The 20,481-nt window shown below is 41.6% G+C and overlaps 2 long non-coding RNA genes across 7 annotated transcripts in view; both read right to left on the bottom strand.

The window, feature by feature from the left end:
* The window catches only part of LOC100739170 (band 4.1-like protein 4A), a 269,965-nt gene that overhangs the window by 212,036 nt on the left and 37,448 nt on the right, over positions 1–20,481 (bottom strand). The window lies entirely within an intron of this gene.
* Positions 14,233–18,922, bottom strand: LOC146405679 (uncharacterized). The gene is made up of 2 exons (XR_014838581.1): positions 16,457–18,922; positions 14,233–14,570 (listed from the first exon to the last, which is right to left on the bottom strand). It is a non-coding gene; the product is annotated as an uncharacterized LOC146405679 (long non-coding RNA).

The raw sequence follows: 20,481 nt of genomic DNA, 5'->3' as shown, positions 1-20,481 counted from the left end.
CCACTGAACCACGACAGGAACTCTTACTCTAAAATTTTAAGTATTTTAAAATTAAAAACTTAAACTATTAGACAACACAGCTGTATGCACATCCAGCAATTTCTACGAAAAGTGCATGTTAGTGTTTTCCCCACTTCAAAAATGCACTTTCACCACTGAAACCATTTATACTATATTTGCATGTAAGTTTTTAGAGTGAAACTTTCCAAAAACACATTCAATAATGAATTTTACTTTCCAAAAAGCAATAAATTCGGAATGGACTCTAGAAAAGTTAATATTGAACCTGTGCCAATATTTTTATGCATAAATTTATTACATGTTGAGCATTTATCAATGTTCACAGTTACAATGCTTAAACTGCAGTTTTATCCTACTGATCTGGAATCACTGCTAACACGACTGAATTTTTCACCAGTAACATTGGCATTATTACCAAATTCCTACTCAATAGACACCATAATATGAGTACATTCTCACTGGAAGTAAGACAAATAGTGTAAGAAACTCAAAGGGGGGGAGGGATTTTTCTCTTCTCATACGTATCGTACTCGAAAGGCAATCATACCAGAGAATGCCGCTCTCTTCCTCTACTACATCAAATAAATGTAAACACCGATATTTCTCCATTCATAATTTCAATCTCTAAGGTTAAGGATAATCCCTCAATCTAGCCTCATTTTTTAAATTGAACATAAACTGTAAAATCATACTTTTATTGTCTAAAAAGGTAATTTTTAAAATATATTCTTATATCCATAGAACTTTTAGCACTTAATGTGAGCATACAGTACTATGCACTGGGATAAAATAAATCTCAGATACAGAATTAAAATAAATATCCAAAATAAAATAAATTCACATACAGAATTAAAATAAATATCAATTGCAACTTTGCCTGCCTTTATTACTGTATTTCCAAAGCATAGCCCAGTTCTTGGCAAAAAAATACGTATTAAATAAATGTATGCTGAATTATGAATGAATATTCTCAAGAAAAGGAAGGAATCTTAATAGGCCTGAATTGTGTAGAAGATTCATGAAATCTGTACTTCATTTGGGGTCCAAATATTATTTTCCTCAAATACTGTGCATAGAAAAAAAAAAACTTTATCTTCCCTATCATATTTAATTTCACTACTTAATGTCGGAGACTCTATTCAGAATACCATATTACATTCAGTCATCACATTTCCTTAGCTTCTGGTCTGTTACAGGTTTTCAAACTTTCCTTACATTTAATAATTTTGACAGGTTTGACAGGTACTGAGTTGAGGAATGTCCCTCCATTTGTCTTATGTTTTTCCTAGAAGGCTTTGGTTTTGAAAATATCAGATTTCAAAATGTTCAACTCAAAGATTTCTAATTGCACAAAAAGCACAAGGCAAAAATTTTGGCCCTTATCTCTCCATTTATTCAACAAAAAGTGCACTATTCTGGGATGAAGCAAACTCTAAATTTAAACTCCAGTCTGCAGGTAGAGAACCTAAGCAATAGGAAATTAAGCTGGGGTCGGGGGATGGGCTAGGGATTTGAGATGGAAATGCTATAAAATTGGGTTGTGATGATCACTGTGCAACTATAAATGTAATAAAATTCATTGAGCTAATAAAAGAAAATAGGAAATTAAGCTTCTGGGGGACAAATCACAAGGACCCTGGGGAAAGTGAGCCTCAGAAAGATTAAGAGCAAGGAAACCTTTGAGGGGAGCTGTGAGAAAATTCACCTAGCATCTATTATGCCCCACACTTAAAGAGTTCAACCATAGGAACTGTACTAACTAGTGCCCCCTGCCACTCCTTACCTTTGCCCTACTCTCTTCTTTTTTTTAAATTCCAGATCTATTCATTGCAGCCTATCTGTCTCTAACCACTTTTCGAAAAAGAAAAGAAAGGGGTCAGGTCCCAGTAAGAAAGAGCATTACCAACAGAGTAGATGAGGTTAATCGAGGAGCATCTACAAAGATACGGGCAGAGGAACCAATCTGAGATGGTACAGGACCCTGCTGTGGGCAACCACGGGAAGCTGTTCCACACTGGATTTGGAAAAACAAGGAAAGGAAGGAACTGCTGAAATCGTGGGACAACTACTGGGAAAGGGCTACATGACGAGATTAGAGGACAGACATTCCCCACCTCACTCTCCCGCCCACCCTGCAAAAGACCCTTCCATTGGCCAGAACCAGAAACCAGAAGGCAAAGGAGTTGTTGTTGTCCACATAGGTCAGAGTCCCAGGGCACAAGGCGAAATGGATTAGGATGGAGAATGGATCTTGAAGGGCGAATAAAAGATAAGCAGCGGTTGGGAATCCGACTAGGAACCATGAGGTTTCGGGTTTGATCCCTGGCCTTGCTCAGTGGGTTAAGGATCTGGCATTGCCGTGAACTGTGGTCAAAGACGCAGCTCGGATCCCACGTTGCTGTGGCTCTGGTGTAGGCTGGCGGCTACAGCTCTGATTAGACCCCTAGCCTGGGAACCTCCATATGCCATGGGAACAGCTCTAGAAAAGGCAAAAAAAAAAAAAAAAAAAAAGACAAAAAAATTTTTTTTTAAATTTAAATTAAAAAAAAAAAAAAAAAAGATAAGCAGCTTGGAAAGGAAGGCACCCTTCAGAGAGCTATTTGCATTTTGATATTTGTGTGTCTTCTCACTCCTACTGTACTCTGAACTCTGGAAGAGGGAATTTACAGAAGTAATCTTAAGTCCCACACAAACCTCCTAACAAGCCCTGGAGGTACATCTGAATGAAGAGATGCAACAGGACCACCTCATCTACTGGTCAGGATGGAACTTGGGTCCATCACAGCATAACGCTACTTCAGGGAAGACTCAAATGCACCCACAATGACCCCGCAGCTCTGCCCCACACCCCTGTCTATACAGGTCAGAGTGCGCACCTGTGGTCATAGGCCAGGGCCTATGTTCTAACAAGGAAGAACCTAACCACTGGATCATCCTGCCTAATACTTAGGTCATAAGCTCCAGAGCTGGTTCTTGAATCTACTTTTAATTGAGAACAAAATAAAACTTCACGTGCATTTCACTTCACTTCTTCCAAGAATTTGTCTTGCTTAAGAGCCCATAAAAAATAGTTGTCTTGAGACCTTTAATGAAGCACTAGACCTTCCATGTTTATATAAACACCAGGTTTATCTTCCCATATCTCCCACGACTTGCATACATCTTCCTTGCCATGCCCTCCCCTCCCCAAAACCCCCCTGCCTTGCTGCCTTGGGGCCCTTGCTCTCCTTCTCTTTGGAACCTTCCACTCCACATTCCCCACATGGCAGCTCCTTCCAAGACAGGTAGATGCCTCCCTGTTTCTTCTGACCTCCTCCTAGACCAACACTGCACTACCCAACACAGTAAGTGCTTAAGAAATTCATGAACTGAATGTGCTGTGTACAAATGCCTTTGTGTTTAATAAAAACACACACTCCTCCCCTAGAGGTACGATGAAAATATGAAAGGTTGAGGGACCATGGGAAAGACCTCTACAGTTCTTTATGATTGTGCTATCAAAAATTTCCAAGTCCCTATTTTAACTAATCATGAATGGCCTGCACCATCAAATAAAGAATATCTACTACCCACAATCAAATCTTTGCAGTGGGGTGGCAATGAGCTATTACATTCACCTTACCAGGAACACAAAACACATGATTTGGTATTGTCATTTGTGAAAGGAAATGATTAATAATTAATTTATCAAAATGGGTTTGTACAGAGACTACCTCAGGGGGGAAATAGCTCATTAAACTGAGGATATAAAATAATTTAAAAGCAGCAAACAATAAACAATTTTGTAACTTTTAAGGCTTTTACTAATCTTATCATTCAATTATTAGCTCAAAGGTATGGGAAGTAACTTTTTTTTTTTTTCGTCTTTTGTCTTTTGAGGGCCACACCAGCAGTATATGGAGGTTCCCAGGCTAGGGGTCTAATTGGAGCTGCAGCTGCCAGTCTACACCACAGCCACAGCAACGCGGGGTCCAAGCCACCTCTTCAACCCACACCACAGCTCACAGCAATGCCAGATCCTTAATCCACTGAGGAAAGCCAGGGATCAAACCCGCAACCTCATTGTTCTTAGATTCGTTTCCACTGCGCCATGACGGGAACTCTGGCAAGTAACTTTTTAGAGCAGATTGGCCTTTTAATGAAACATCTTCATACCCATCTCATCTCTCTGCCTACACTTGTAAAATAATTCTATTCCGACTTCACTTTTGATTCAAAACCACGGACTGTCTCTTATTGGATGCCATTCCTTCCATAGTGTAGCTGGCACCACCGTCTCTCACCTCCTCTGCCCCACCCTTTGTCCCCTCTTTTCTACCACCCTCTTGTCCCATTAACTAACTCTTCCCAGTCCATACATACACTTTAGTCACTCAAATCATTTAAAAATTTTTTAAAAAAGGAGTTCCCATCGTGGCTCAGTGGTTAATGAACCAGACTAGCATCCTTGAGGACACGGGTTCGATTCCTGGCCTCGATCAGTGGGTTGAGGCTCCAGTGTTGCCATGAGCTGTGGTGTAGGCTGGCGGCTGCAGCTCCAATTGGACCCCTAGCCTGGGAACCTCCATATGCGGCGGGTAAGGCCCTAGAAAGACAAAAAGACAAAAACAAAACAAACAAAACAATAAAAATCTCCCTGGCCCCTCTAGCTGTACCCCATTGCTTTCCTCTTTCTCACTTGAAAGACAATGGGTGTTCTGGACTCCTCTATCTTTACTTCCTAACCCTTCCTTTTTTGAGCCAAGGCCAGACACCACCATTCTACTACACCTGCTCTCGAGAAGGACACCAATTTCTTGTAGATGCCAAATCCAATGAATATATTTCAGCCTGTGTCTTGCTGGCCTTCTCTGCCATGTTTGATACCACTGACCTCTCATGTTTGATACCACTGACCAAGGTTACTATAATGTAACTTTTTCTCCTCTAGTTCTTCCAGAGCTCTGTGACCATTCCTGCTGACTGTTGTTTTCTCAGTGTTCCTCTGCCCACACCTGAAACATTGCTGTTCCCAGGGGTTCTCTTTTGTTACTGCCTCATTCTTTCTCTCTGCCTTCTCACCCCTCTGTCTCCAATTGTCTTCCATCCCCTCTCACTCCCTTGCCCACTTCTCACTCTTTCCAAGCTCTCATTGGAGTAGACAGTCATATCCACTTCCACAGTTCTAACTCTTACCTTTCACTGAAGGCTCCCTAAATCTTTTCTCCAGCTACACAAATATACTTATATGGCAGCTTTGATGTCTACGGTGATTCAGACTCAACATGAATGCCCCAAGGGTACCCTAGTCACCATAAGTCTGGCAAGCCAGCAGTCTGAAATCATCCTAACCTCTTCCTCCTTTCCTCATTTTCCAAATTTTGCAAGTCTTATTTCCTAAATATTTTTAAAACGCATTCCCTCTTCCTTTCCACGCAGATTTTCCAGGACTAGTTCAAGTTCTTACTATTGCTCACCTGGACCACTGTAAAGTTTCCCAGCAGAACTTACTGGTTCTATTTGAATCTCCTTAATTTCACTGCGCTGACACAGCCCTGCCAGATACACTGAGAACACAAATGTCTATTAGTAAGGCTGTCAAAACCCTTAAGATACCCTTCCATTAACTCTGCATTTAGAGCATAAAGGTTATCCCTTTTCAGAACCATGTATTTCCCCAGTACCAGGTCCCACCTGGTCTACACTGGGTGTCATTTTCTTTTTTCTTTTTTTTTTTTTTTTTTGTCTTTTGTTGTTGTTGCTATTTCTTGGGCCGCTCCCGCGGCAATATGGAGGTTCCCAGGCTAGGGGTCGAATCGGAGCTGTAGCCACCGGCCTACGCCAGAGCCACAGCAACGCGGGATCCGAGCCACCTCTGCAACCTACACCACAGCTCACAGCAACGCCAAATCCTTAACCCACTGAGCAAGGGCAGGGACCGAACCCGCAACCTCATGGTTCCTAGTCGGATTCGTTAACCACTGCGCCACGACGGGAACTCCTGGGTGTCATTTTCTAGTAATACAGAACCAACTGCTGTAACCGGCATGTGTTCCCTAGTACTACATCATAGCTCTGTCTTTCCTCATGCCGTTCACTCTTCTGTGGAATTCTCCTCATATGTTTCCTTCCCTGAGAATCACATTCACTCTCCTGGTCTCAGGAGACATCTCCTCTAGGAGGCCTCCTTTTCATGAATTAAAACCACCTGTTTGCGTGGTACCTCCACAGCCTGTAAGTTGCCAGAGGGCAGGGACACTGTCCTACTTCATGGTGTACTCTCAGTGCCAAGCAAGGCTCAGAGATGCAAGAAATGTTTACAGAGTCAGAGACTTAATGAAAGCAACTGGACTTAAAGCAAAAGGTAGTATGACTAAAAACATGTGAGGGGTATTTTGAATATTATTTAGATGTGCATCAAATTACAAGTAAAAAAAGGATCTAAAAAGAATTTCTTGGAGGTAAAAGCTTTGATGAACCCTGAGAACAATATCTTTTCCCTAGTTATAACTGTAATAAAAATAAGATTAGCATATTTCATTGTTTCCACGGCAATACATTTTCAAAGGAGGATTATTTGTCTGGAAAACATTCTCTGGTTCAGGGATGTAAAGGAATAGCTGCATAATCAGATCTTGATATTTCTTTAATGAATAAGTTTAGGAGTTTATCTGAAATAGTCATAAATCTTGTGACTTTACTTTCAAATGCTATATTTATATTAAATGATGATTTAAGACAAAAGGATCCTAGTTAAATCCTAGGCAATAATGGTTCATGAAATGACTTCCAAAAGAGCTAAATTCATTCATTCACATGTGCTCCACTGCTTGAGAAAGGTCAGTCTCCTCATATTGCTTGACCTGTTTCTACACAGCACTGAATACAGACCGTTTACAAATCTGGGGCTCAAAAACCACTTCTTTCTATGATGAGCACACCATGCCATGCTAGGTTTTTTGGGGTTTTTTTTGTTGTTGTTGTTGTTTTGTTTTTATTCATTCACTTAATATTTTCTTCTCTTTTTTTTTTTTTTTTTTTTGTCTTTTTGCCTCTTCTAGGGTCGCTTCCGCAGCACATGGAGGTTCCCAGGCTAGGGCCTACGCCAGAGCCACAGCAACGCGGGATCCGAGCCACCTCTGCAACCTACACCACAGCTCACGGCAACGCCAAATCCTTAACCCACTGAGCAAGGTCAGGGACCAAACCCACAAGCTCATGGTTCCTACTCAGATTCGCTAACCACTGAGCCACGACGGGAACTCCTCCCAATTCTTAAGACATCTGAAGAAATGTTGAGAAATACCCAGCAGGGCCACCGGAAAGTTCAGGCAGGCAGCAGGAATGCTGAGAGAGAAGTGTCCCCAGCTTTCCGATGGAACTAGAGGACACCTGGGCACAGACCACCTAGGCCCACTTAGCCTGGGGCAGAAGCTACTGAAAGCTGGGGAAGGCTCCCTGGCCTCTAAGCCCTGCATTAACCTCTGATGAGCACCCCAGGGTGCCGACATGCTTCTGCTGCTCCCCTTCTTCAGGATGCAGGTCTCCAGAATGGTTTCCACCTCTGTAGAAATCCCCGTTCATTTTTTAGCTCTTCTGCTCCTCTACAGAACTGATAAATTTTCCCATCCTTAAGGAATTCCTCAATTCAGGTTTACTCTGTCAGTGGCACTGTATATCCTTCTTGGATTTTATGAATTTTTTTCTTTTTAAAAAATATTCGTTTTGTCATTTTCACAGCATATTGAAGCATTATGTATGGTTAATGGCAGTGCTCAGTTTCCCATATTCATAAAACGGCCTCCTAATCAAATTAGGTATTTGACTGATCATAACCAAATCCCTGGCTTGATCTAGATTCAATAAAAATGGCACGAAATTCTTTAAAAGGGTCAATTTTTCAAGTTACAAATCCTCAAAGTCAATACGCTTCAAAAGTTTGTAAACTAGTTGTTTGGAACATAAATTTTTTTCCTATCAGAAATAATTTTATTCACTCGTGTAACACCTATCATGCACTAAGCAGTATTTTAAGAGATGGAGATACTGTAGGAAATAAAACAGAGAAGGTCCTCATCTATTGCATTTCCTGAAATTCAAGAAAACTCTGGTATAAACAATGCATATTGTATACATATTTACATTTAGACTTATCAACACCCTGGCAGCCATTACTTAGCATTTCCAGTACTGTTATCAGGAGTTCACACTCTTGCTGAGCACTTTAAATATCATTATTGTAAGACACAACAAAAGGTTTGTTAATTAGCAAAGGGGCTGTTCAAAGTAATTAGAAGTAATTTTCATTTGTGAAAAGAGTGGTGTCCAAGATATGTGGATAGCTAAGATTGTACAGATTCCACAATCCCAGCAGAAGCAAGAAATCATAAAATCTGGCAAGGCCAAAAAAAAAAAAAAAAAAAAAAAAAGCAACACCTGCAGTGTAGAGCTCAAGATCTGGAAGCCTCATCTTGCTTCTCTCCACTGCTCAGGAGACTCTTGCTGGACATGAGTCAGAGTTCACTGGCCTGGCCTCATCATCAGAACCTCATCACTGAGCTTGTACTAGAGGAACCTTACCTGAAAGTGCTACTCAGAGCCCCCAAGGACAGAAAGGGAACTCATCCACAGTGACAAGATTGTATGTGGCTCTTTACTGTGCCGGCTTTCTAGTAAATGACTATAAACCTGGCAGAATTAAGACCAGAAATTTCTTTCATTGCTCTTTACCAGCTGGAAGCAAACAACTGGAGGGAGGGTTGTAGAGCATGCACCTCGTTCTAGATTCTGAAGCCCTCTAATAGTGAACAAAAGAACCCAGCAATGCTGGAAGGCCAGACTGACTTAAATCAGCCTGCAACATGGCCCTCACGGAGTTTACTGTCTAGTAGAGGATATGGACAATAACAAGTAAATACATAACTATCCACAGTGGTATTATGAGGAAGAAAAGAACAGAATGATAAGGAAGGCCCTTCCAGGAGGGGACATCTGAGCTGAGGGTGCACTAGTCATAAAAAGAGGGGAATATCCCAGGCATGGGAAGTTACAGGTACAAATTCACCAATCACCCAACCTGGAATTATATTTCTTTTCACATATATGTCAAGTGTGCAGAAATGGATAGCCATCTATATTGTATATCCATGTAAACATAAAAATAGCCAATTTATTGAGCACTGGTTGTTATATGCCATTGTCAACTAAAAAAAAAAAAAATTACACAACCTAAAAGCTGAGAATTATGTTTTATTTGGTGGACGTAACTGAAAACGTTAAGCCTGGACACAGCCTCGCAGAGAGCTCTGGGGGACTGCTCCAAAAAGGTTAGGGAAGAGCCAGGACATGTGGGAGTTCTGCAACAAACACCAGGCAGTCAGAACATCAAAATATTACTGTTAATTAAAGAAAACCAGATATCTCAAGTTCATGCATTTAGCACTTTATTTATTTATTGCTTCTGAGGGCCACACCCGTGGCATAGAAAAGTTCCCAGGCTATAGGTCAAATCGGAGCTGCAGCTGCCAGCCTACACCACAGTCACAGCCACGCCAGATCTGAGCCTCACCTGCAACCTATGCCACAGCTCACGGCAATGTCTGATCCTTAAGCCGCTGAGCGAGGCCAGGGATTGAACATGGATACTAGTCGAATTCCTTTCCACTGAACCACAAAGGGAACTCCCATTTAGCACCTTTCTATGTGTGGGAATATACAAGAGTCTGAGCTCAATGGAATCATTCCTTTATTTATTTATTTATTTTTATTTTTATTTTTTTGTCTTTTTGCCATTTCTTGGGCCGCTCCCGTGGCATATAGAGGTTCCCAGGCTAGGGGCTGAATCAGAGCTATAGCCTCTGGCCTATACCACAGCCACAGCAATGCGGGATCTCAGCCACGTCTGCAACCTACACCACAGCTAACAGCAACGCCAGATCCATAACCCACTGAGCAAGGCCAGGGATCGAACCCACAACCTCATGGCTCCTAGTGGGATTTGTTAACCACTGAGCCACAACGGGAACTCCCCTCCTTTATTTATTTTTATTTTTTAATGACTTTTGTTTTTTCCATTATAGGTGGTTGATAGTGTTCTCTCAATTTCTACTGTACAGCACAGTGACCCAGTCAAACACACATACTGCTGCATTATTCACAATAGCCAAGACATGGAAACAACCCAAATGTCCATCGACAGAGGACTGGATTAGGAAGATGTGTTATATATACACAATGGAATACTACTCAGCCATAAATAAGAACAAAATAATGCCATTTGCAGCAACATGGATGGAAATAAAGACTCTCAGGCCAAGTAAAGTTAGAGAAAGCCAAACACCATAAGACATCACATGTCTGGAATCTAATATATGGCATAAATGAATTTATCTATAGAAAAGAAACTCATTCTTTTAATATTCACCTTAACTATCTAGGACCATTATCCTATTTTTCTCAATCATGAATGCCCTCAGGCTGTACAGTTAGCAGTTGGCTGCAGTGGCTCCTAGCTTGATGGCCCCAACATCCATTATTTACTGATACAGCAGGTGACATTGCTCATCCACACCATGAACTGTTTTTAGAGCTTTCAATGTATTAACTCATGTCATCCTCATCAAAATCCTATTCCCATTTTATAGAAGGGGAAACCGAGATACAAAAAACTCTAAGTAACCAGCAAGCAACAGGGGCAGAATCAGAACTAGCCAGTCTGCCCATGGTCCCCAGGCTCTCAACCACTTGAGCTATACTGTCTCTTCGAAGGCTCCTTTTATGTATTTATTTTTTGGGAATAAATTAGAACAACTGCAGTCAACAGAGAAGTCCACGATTCAACATAAAGAGAGTATCCAACTTTTATGTTTTAACGGAGAAACGCTGAAGTGAATATTTATAGGGTTTCTATAGAGCTGAAATTACCTGAGTTTGTTTCCATTTAGTTTTGGATCACTGCCAAAAAATCAGATTAGTATGTGGAGAAGAGAAAACATTCGTTTTTCACTGAGTATGTGGTAAAGAGAACAACTCATGTATACACTTGTCAGTTCTGCCGAAGTGCAAGCCCGCAGGGGAGGAAGCACCCATCTTCTGTGAGAATGTCCCACCAAGAGAATGATGAGTGTGGAAAGAGTGCTCAATTCAGAAATAAATGACATTCTTCAAATGTCAGAGGCATCTCGGTGGAATAACACAGGCGCCCAACAAGACTGTTGAGCTGGTGTTACAAACTGCGGCCGTACACAAAGAGGCTTATCTACTCTGACAGTGAAGGGGGCTAGAAACGAAAAAGCTGAGAATGTTCTCATTATTTCACAGTCCCCCTGGTTTAACCCTCAAAAAAATGAGCAGAAGTGTTTCCTAAGTTTAGAATTTAGAACCATGAGACTCTTATCACCACACCCCCCACCCCCTAAAGATATGTGTTCGTGTGTGTGTGTGTGTGTGTGTGTGTGTGTGTGTGTGTGTGTGTGTGTATAAAAGAAACATCAGTATTCAGGGGGATGAGTACTCTCAACAGTTAAAGACGATGAAAAGGGGTAAAGTCTCCTAATAAACATGATTCATACCATAAAACACCGCATTAGTCTAGTCACCTAGGTTACCTAACAATAGGAGTTATAAACATCACTCAGAGACTGCAGTATTTGCAGTATTTTGCCTTCCAGGCCTTCACAGTACCTCTCAAAACAATTCCACCTAAGCAATCCCACTAAGACAGCCCTACCAACACCCATCCCTGGTGCTAGGGCTCGCCGCAAATGTGAGCTTTCTCTAGTATCCTACCTAATTTGCCTTTTTTAAAATGCAGGCAAATTTTATATCCTACTCCTCCCCACAAAAAAAAAAAGATGTTTTGATTTTTTTCCTTTTTTGCAAGTTAATTTAAAACATAATTTTTCTATCAGGCAAAACTGGCATTCCAGGAAGATGGGCCAAGCGCATCCTGTGACTTTTCACATCTCCTCACCACCACTGAGAACGGACAGATAGAAAACTGAGTGTGAGACCAAAGCTTTTTAAAAATCTAAGAATCTATAATGTGATGGTCAACATTAAAGGTTTCTTTGGTCTGCAGAATGGTAGCTCTCAACTCTGGCTGCACATTACAATTACCTGGGAAGCTTTTTAAAAAATCACTACCTAAGCTCCACTCCAGACCAAGTGAAACAAAATCTCAGGGTGGAAGAAGAGACGATCCCATCCTGGACAGGAATGTTCTGCACTGACTGCATCCATGTTGATACCCTGACTGTGACTGACACTGGACTCTAGTTTTTCAAGAACTTACCTTCGAGGGAAACTGGATAAAGGAATACGGGATCACTTTGCGTAATATTTCTTACAACTATGTGTGAATTCTCTCAAAATAAAACGTTTAATTAAAAAAAAAGGGGGGGAGTTCCCACCGTGGCTCAGTGGTTAACGAATTCGACTGGGAACCAGGAGGTTGTGGGTTCAATCCCTGGCCTTGCTCAGTGGGTTGAGGATGCAGGGTTGCTTGAGCTGTGGTGTAGGTTGCAGACATGGCTCGGATCCCGAGATGCTGTGGCTGTGGCGTAGGCCGGAGGCTACAGCTCCGATTCGACCCCTAGCCTGGGAACCTCCATATGCTGTGGAAGCAGCCCAAGAAATGGTAAAAGGACGAAAAAAAAAAAAAAAAAAAAAAAAAAAACACACACACACACACAAAAGTGGGGGGGTTCCTGTTGTGGATCACCGAAAAACGAACCTGACTCATATCCATGAGGAAACAGGTTCGATCCCTGGCCTTGCTCATTGAGTTAAGGATCCGGCTTTGCCATGAGTTGTGATATAGGTTGCAAACGCAGCTCAAATCCCTTGTTGCTGTGGCTGTGGAGTAGTAGGTCAGCATCTACAGCTCCGATTTGACCCCTAGCCGAGAACCTCCCTATGCCGCATGTGTGGCCCTAAAAAGCCAAAAAAATAAAATAAAATAAAGATTTAAAATGTTCATTAAAATTAAAAAACAAGGAAGTTCCAGTCATGGCTCAGTGGTAATGAACCCGACTAGCATCTATGAGAACCCAGGTTCGATCCCTGGCCTCACTCAATGAGTTAAAGATCTGTGAGCTGTGGTGTAGGTCACAAAAGCGGCTCGGATCCCACGTTGCTATGGCTGTGGTGCAGGCTGGAGGCTACAGTATCAATTTGACCCCTGGCCTGGGTACTTATATGCCACAGGTACGGCCCCAAAGAGGCAAAATAATTAAAGTTAAAATCAAATGAAATTAAATTTAAAAATAAAAAACAAAAACAAAAACTACCAGCCCACTGAACATTGACTGCAACATACAGCGAACAGCAAGTACATGGAAGTGACCTTTACATGTGTTCCAGACTGTTATTTGCTGGCCATTTTTAGCTCTAACACTTCATCCATGATTCATGAGTCCCAGCAACCTAACTAATTTTATTCAGTATAGAAGGGCACCATGTAGCCTTGCCAAGCCTAGTATTTCCTTGGTGACACTCAACATAATGTTAACTCTAGGGCCTACAACACACCCCAGCCTCGACTGACTGCTTTCTGCGCTGCTTTTTGCTTTGTTCTCCTCCACCTCTTTAGAGAATGACGCTAAAATCCTTAAATGCGCATCAGTCTGGTACTATGACCTTTCCAGTCCTTTCTAATTCTGACTTAAAATTAAGTCTAATTTTGCATTAGGGGCTCCACCTGGAAACCATTCCATTGTGATGCGCTCCCTGTAGTCCTCACCTGTTCTCCTATGGGGCAGGTGTGAGCAGGTGTAAGCATATAAGAACACCTTTACTAAAGGGACAGAGCACAGTGGGCCAGCACCAAACCAGTGCTCCCTCACTCTCTCTGCAGACACGCATTCTCTGAGGGACCAGAACACTATGGAAGCCAAGAAAGTCCCCAGCTTTCAGTGGACATTAACAGAGGCAAAAGAGTATAGACCTCTGCCCTCAAACCTTGAGAAACTAGGAGTTCCCATTGTGGCTGGTGAGTTAAGAATCCAACCTAGTGTCCATGAGGATTTGGCCTCCCTGGCCTCGCTCTGTGGGTTAAGGATCTGGCATTGACATAAGCTATGGTGTAGATTGCAGACATGGCTCAGATCCTGCATTGCCGTTGCTATGGCTGTGGCGTAGGCCAGCAGCTGCAGCTCCGATTCAACCCCTTGCCTGGGAACTTGCACATACCACAGGTGTGGCTCTAAAAAAGGAAAAAATAAATCTGGAAACTTCTTCTTCTTTTTTTTTTTTTTTTTGGCCATGCCCACAGCATGTGGAAGTTCCTGGACCAAGGATCAAACCTACGCCACAGCAATAACCAAAGCTGCTGCAGTGACAACACTGGATCCTTAACCTGCACACCAAAAGGGAACTCCTGGAAACTTATTCTTAATGAGAAGGTTTTTTTTGTTTTGTTTTGTTTTGTTTTTTTATTTTCCCACTGTACAGCAAGGGGGTCAGGTTATCCTTACTAATGAGAAGTTTTTTAACCACTTCCTTTTATGCAAAAAATCTGTAAAATATTAAATTGGCAATGCTGAAATACTTTTGCCACATATTCTGAACACCTAAAATAAAGACCTTACAACCCACAAATAAAGTTAAGGCATAATATCAAAATATTTTTCCTAAGACTATGAAAATCTAAAACTTCCTTCCATAAGGACTGGTTTTGGTGAAACAAAGAGGTGAGGAACACAAGGGCCAGGCTGAAGGCTGAAGAAATGTCAGAAAGAGAAGAAGAGCTGAGACCACACAGGCCACCTTCCTGGGAGTGCGCCCATAATCGAGGGTAAGGGAAGAACTGGCATGTTCTTGTGCCTAACCACGCCTACTTTCTCACCTAAAGGGACCAAGAGATCACCCCAGCAGAAAAGTGCATGAAAAGCCCATACACTCTGAGATGAAACCCAGCCATTCTGAAAAGTTATGGGCAGTATTTCTTACATTAGGGAGCCTTTGATCCCAGCCTTACCCAAAGACACACTACGTTCTCCTCAATTTAGCAAGAGAGCTGTCAAGATATGTGCTCAATGGGAAGTCCCCTTTGTGGCTGAGTGGTAATGAGCCTCACTAGTGTCCACGAGGATGTGAGTTCTACCCCCGGCCTCGCTCAGTGGGTTAAGGATCCATCATTGCCATGAGCTGTGGTTCAGGTCAAAGATGTGGCTTGGATCTGGTGTTGCTGTGGCTGTGGCATAAGCCAGCTGCTGCAGCTCCAATACAACCCCTGGCCTGGGAACTTCCATGTGCCATGGGTGCATCCCTAAAGAGCAAAAAAAAAAAAAAGAGAGAGCGAGAGATCTGCATAATGGTCTATCCAAATCTAGAATCAACCACTTTTGCCAAAATATGATTTGTCACTGCAACGCTGCAAGACCTGAGAGAGGTCATCTGAGCTGCCTTTTGCTCAAAGCACTGACCCAGAAGAATTTGAGACAATTATTTTAAGGAAACTGAAAGCCACAGAATTTCTCTATCTTATGATCTTAGGTAGTAGCATGATTTAGACTCAAAATTAAATCTACTTTTCACAGCAGATTAATCATCTTCCCTAGAAGGAGAACGGCTATGTCACCAAAAGTGTCCCCCATTGTGGAGAACTCAGCCCTAGTCCCAGGAGTAGTTAAGAAGGTCTCATAAACTAGAAAACAATGTGATTCTATGCTACTGAATCCTGAAGAAAAACTACAGCTAGTTTAAGAAGGGACCAGAAAAAACTGAAGATCAATAAGAAAATTATCCCAGGAGTTCCCTGGTGGTGCAGTGGGTTAAGGATCCAGCATTGTCACTGCTGTGGCTAGGGTTGCTGTTGTGGCACAGGTTCAGTCCATGGCCAGGGAACTTCTGTATGACAGAAATGAGAAAAAAAGAGAAATAGAGAGAGAAAAGGAAAGAAAAAAGGATTATAACTCTATGCTACTGAATCCCGAAGAAAAACCACAGTTAGCTTAAGAAGGGACAAGAATAAGTAAGAATAACTAAGAATAAGTAAGAAAATTATCCCAGAGGACCTACCTATCTATATTTAAATATAATGATTCTTGGAGTTCCTGTAGTGGCACAGCAGAAACGAATCCGACTAGGAACCATGAGGTTGTAGGTTCGATCCCTGGCCTCGTTCAGTGGGTTAAGGATCTGGCATGCCCACAGCATGTGGAAGTTCCTGGACCAAGGATCAAACCTACGCCACAGCAATAACCAAAGCTGCTGCAGTGACAACACTGGATCCTTAACCTGCACACCAAAAGGGAACTCCTGGAAACTTATTCTTAATGAGAAGGGTTTTTTTTTTTTTGTTTGTTTTTTTTTTGTTTTATTTTCCCACTGTACAGCAAGGGGGTCAGGTTATCCTTACTAATGAGAAGTTTTTTAACCACTTCCTTTTATGCAGAAAATCTGTAAAATATTAAATTGGCAATGCTGAAATACTTTTGCCACATATTCTGAACACCTAAAATAAAGACCTTATTGTAGGTCACAGATGTGGCTTGGTTCTGGCATTCTTGTGGCTCTGGCATAGGCTGGCAGCAACAGCTCTGATTAGACCCCTAGCCTGGGAACCTCCACATGCCACAGGTGTGGCCCTAAAAAGACAAAAGACAAAAAGTAAAATAAAAAATAAACAAATAAATATAATGATTCTTTCCTCCCTACTTGTTTTTCACTAGCAAAGCATTACTTAGTTGTTGTAACTTTATTCATGATTTTGATAATGTTCAAATAACTATAAAAACAGAAACTAACCACAGATGCTTACTTTTTCTCATCCATAACATTACCACCTGAAAATGACCAATGGATGAATTTAAAGAACTGACCAAAAAAACAAACAAAAAAACCTTCTGTAATAATTGGTATATTCAAGTTCTCACAGAATAACCTCAAAACAGAAAAAAACAAAAAAGACTGTCTTCAGATAGTTTAACATACACAAAGAAGCACAGGTCTCTCATCACATCATCTATTACAAAGCATGGGGCAAAGACTGAAATGTCCCTAATTAATTTTCTGATGCTGGCATAACCTCAGTACCCAAACAGCCAGAGAAACCACCCCACTACACGTAGACACATCTACACACAATTCAGCCAGAGTTTACCTTTGGGGAGGCAAGAACCTTAGTCACTCAGAGAGAGAGGACAATCATGTTTTGAAAAACTCCCCCAGACCATCCGATACTCTGACTGAGAATCAGTGAAATTCAACATTCTTCACAAATCCCTTATCCAAAACTCATGGGGCCAGATATATTTTGAGATTCAATAACTTGCCAGAAAGACACTATGGGGCATATGCAATATATTTCACACATCTTCAGAGGGTTTGGGACAGCTACAATATTCCTGAAGCAAAAGTGAAGATTTACACTATTGCAATAAATAAAAAACTTTAAAATGCCTCAGATCGCAGTCAGGTCTTTTCTTCAAACGTTTTCAAGTCAGACTGGGTTTTACAACCAAATAATTTATTTCGGAAATCTAAGTTTTCAGAACTTTTTGGCTATCATAATTGTAAAGAAAGAATTACTGACCTGTAACAGAACATTTTGGAAATAATGTTAATTACCAATAATTCATCAAGCACCTAATTTGAGATGACACATTTGGCATACATCATCTCTCTTTCTCCCAGTCAGCAAAGTCTTACAAATGAGGTTCAGAGAGGCTAAGTGACTTGCCCAAAGCCATTAATTGAAAGTACTAGGACTCGAGTTAAGATTTGTTCATCCTCTATGAACAGGACTTGAAGCAAGTCCATTCGCCACACATGCTGTTACATAGTCAGGTTCTTTTTTTTTTTTTTTTTTTTTTTCTTATATGCACATATGGAAGTCCCCAGGCTAGGGGGTCAAAGAGGAGCTGCAGCTGCTGGCCACAGCCACAGCAATGCCAGATCCAAGCCACATCTGCAACCTATGCTACAGCTCCAACAACACTGGATCATTAACCTATTGAGTGAGGCCAAGGATCGTATCACGTCCTGGTGGATACTAGTCAGATCTGTTACCACTGAGCCACAACAAGAACTCCTATAGTCAGGTTCGTGATTGCAAGCCACAGAAAGCAACTCTAGTAAACCTAAGCTGAAAGGCAACTTTCTGGAAGCATACTGATAAGTCACAAAATGGATGGGAAACTTGGAGAACCAACCTCACAAAATGAGCACAAGCTAGGAGGGCCCAGCTGCAGAAGCCATGACCTACACCAAGTTCTAAAATCAGGATGCTCCTACTGACATCCCTGCCTCTATTGTTGCCTTTATCCCACCATGGCAGGACACACATTACTGCTACAGTCAGACTCTGGACCACCAGGCATAGCTGTGAAAACTTTTTAACCTCTCTGTCTTTGCAAGATTCAAAGTCCCAGCATTTTGGTTACGCTTCAGCCACATGCCTCCATGCTAGTGTGAAAAAGGCAAACTGTCCCATCCATTCCACACCAAGAAAGAGCTTGACCCAAAGTGAGGGTGTGTCAGGAGACTGGGCAACCTCCCCATAAAAAGGGGTGGGGTAACAGAGCAGTCACTCTAAATAAAATATTTGCAAATCATATTCAACGGCATGCAATAAAACTGGACTTCTTTCAGCAATTGTTTTAATTTTAAGAAATTTATAATAGACGCAAACTATTGCCTTCGGAATGGATAAGCAATGAGGTCCTGCTATAGAGCACTGGGAACTGTATCTAGTCACTTATGATGGAGCATGATAATGTGAGAAAAAGAATGTATATATGTATGTGTGACTGGGTCACCTTGCTGTACAGTAGCAAACTGACAGAACACTGTAAACCAGCTATGATGGAAAAAATAAAAATCATTTTAAAAAATTTATAATAGGGTAATTCACATCAGTCAAATTTAAAGAAATCAACTGGTACTTTAAAAAGTATTTGACATAATGGGAGTTCCCGTCGTGGCGCAGTGATTAACGAATCTGACTGGGAACCATGAGGTTGCGGGTTCGGTACCTGCCCTTGCTCAGTGGGTTAAGGATCCGGCGTTGCCGTGAGCTGTGGTGTAGGTTGCAGACGCGGCTCGGATCCCGCGTTGCTGTGGCTCTGGCGTAGGCCGGTGGCTACAGCTCCGATTGGACCCCTAGCCTGGGAACCTCCATATGCCGCAGGAGCGGCCCAAGAAATGGCAAAAAGACAAAAAACAAACAAACAAACAAAAAAATAAATAAATAAAAATAAATAAAATAAATAAAAAGTATTTGACATAATGTAACATCTATTCTTGATTTTTAAATTCTTAGTAAGTTAAGAAGAAAAAGCTCTTTCATTAACCCAATGTTCACTTCAATTTAAGCATATTTAAAAGAGCAGGACAGGAGTTCCGGAATTGTGGCACAACAGGATCAGCAGCATCTCTGTAGCACCAAGGACGGAGGTTCAATCTTCAGCCCAGCATAGTGGGTTAAAGGTCCCGCATTGCTGAAGCTTTGGCATAGGTCACAATGTGAGTCAGATATGATCCCTGGCCTGGGAACTCCATATGCCATATGCTGCAGAAAAAATTTTTAAAAAAGAAAAAGGCAGGACAGAAGGCATTTTAATCACCCACCACCATTTTTCCATGTCGTTCAAAAGTTCTAACCAACAATGGTCGGAAGAAAAGGGCTACAGCTGCCAGAAAGTAGGTAGTAAATCTTATTATTCAGCAGACAATAGGATTGAATACCTGCAACAAGAATGAAGACTACAATCCAGCACAGAGACTAAAATCTACCCTTGGATGAATCCTATGTGTGAGTAAAATACTTGGCTGTTCTTGGGAAAATTCTGACCCAGTGAAGTAATTCAATTGCAGCTATTCAGACTGGGCATTAAATATCTCATCTTATAATGCAAGACTGTTTCTTCAAGACTAATTATGACCTCTTTTCAGTGTTCAGCTTTCTTTCTTTCTTTCTTTCTTTTTTTTTTTTTGGTCTTTTTAGGGCCACACCCATGGCATATGGAGTTCCCAGGCTAGGGGTCTAATTGGAGCTGTAGCTGCCAGCCACAGCCATGCCAGATCCGAGCCTGGTCTGCAACCTACACCACAGCTCACGGCAATGCCGGATCCTTAACCAACTGAGCGAGGCCAGGGATTGAACCCGCAACCCCATGGTTCCTGGTTGGATTGGTTTCCACTGTACCACAAGTGGAACTCCAGTGTTCAGGTTTCTTTTGAGCATATTAAATTTGGTTGGTACCCAGAGAGTCAACAAAAGAGAAAGGAGAGGGGATTCTCATCTGCAGCTAAAACAAGGAGTATATAGGGAGCCGATGTGTCTGGTACACAGTTGTCAAACTTCCTTACCTGCCTTCTAGCTCCTTTAGTTTATATTCGATAAAAAATATTATATATATAATTACGAATAAAAAGTATTTTAAAAAGCCACAACCAACTCAGACTTGAATTAGAAGCAGCTGAGTGGAAAGGGGGACATGCTGTGGATAAAGACTTGTAGAAGAATGACAAAGCAGT

Source organism: Sus scrofa, chromosome 2, assembly GCF_054392235.1.
Source record: "Sus scrofa isolate SSC_HxYL_T2T_F1_AM1 chromosome 2, Sscrofa_HxYL_maternal_Yorkshire_Landrace_v2.0, whole genome shotgun sequence".
NCBI lineage: Eukaryota > Metazoa > Chordata > Mammalia > Artiodactyla > Suidae > Sus > Sus scrofa.
This window is presented reverse-complemented; position numbering and strand designations above follow the sequence as displayed.